The sequence below is a fragment of the Henckelia pumila genome, chromosome 3 (assembly GCF_033568475.1).
Source record: "Henckelia pumila isolate YLH828 chromosome 3, ASM3356847v2, whole genome shotgun sequence".
Taxonomy (NCBI): domain Eukaryota; kingdom Viridiplantae; phylum Streptophyta; class Magnoliopsida; order Lamiales; family Gesneriaceae; genus Henckelia; species Henckelia pumila.
The window spans coordinates 148,206,960-148,208,011 of NC_133122.1; positions in this window are offsets into that span (position 1 = coordinate 148,206,960).

The following is a 1,052-nucleotide window of genomic DNA, read 5'->3' on the forward strand; positions in this document are numbered from 1 at the left end:
ATTGGCTCAGTTCAACAGCCCACTTAACCATTCTTCCTGATGCTTCAGGACTCGAGATAATTTGTTTGAGAGGATGATTGGTGAGTACAATTATTGGATGAGAGTGAAAGTAAGGACGTAATTTTCTCGCTGCAATTACCAAAGCCAGTGCCAGTTTTTCGATCTTTGTATATCTTAATTCTGCTCCGTGTAAAGTTCGACTGATATAATAAACTGGTTTGTGCTCACGTCCTACTTCAGAGACCAATACTGCACTTACCGCCTCCGCAGATATTGCCAGATAAATTAACAGGGTGTCACCTTCGTTTGGTTTCACCAACAACGGCGGAGAGGTCAGATGCACTTTCAACTCGTCAAATGCTTGCTGACACTCTTCTGTCCATTGAAAACCTTTCCCACTCCTCAACATTTTGAAAAATGGTAAACCCTTGTCTGCAGATCTTGAGATAAATCGGTTGAGGGCGGCCAAACGTCCTGTCAATTCTTGGATGCCTTTTACACTCTTCGGAGGATTCATGTTTAAAATAGCTTTGATTTTTTCAGGGTTGGCCTCTATTCCTCGTTCTGACACCATATAACCGAGAAATTTGCCTCCTCGTACACCAAAAGTGCATTTATCCGGATTAAGTTTCATCCTGTATTTTCTGAGTATACTGAAACATTCCTCAAGATCTTCCAAATGATTAGATGCTTGAATACTTTTGACGAGCATGTCATCTATATAAACTTCCATGTTACGCCCGATCAATTGTTCGAACATGCTATTTACCAAACGCTGATAGGTAGCTCCAGCATTTTTCAGACCAAACGGCATTACATCATAACAATAAATTCCTCGATCAGTGATGAAACTTGCTTTTTCTCGGTCTTCTGGCGCTAGGCCGATCTGATTGTATCCTTGATATGCATCAAGAAAAGTGAGCAGCTCGCATCCTGCTGTCGAATCGACTAACAAGTCAATTCGAGGGAGTGGAAACGGATCTTTGGGGCATGCTTTGTTGAGATCAGTGAAATCTATACACAAACGCCACTTTCCTCCAGGTTTTGGTACT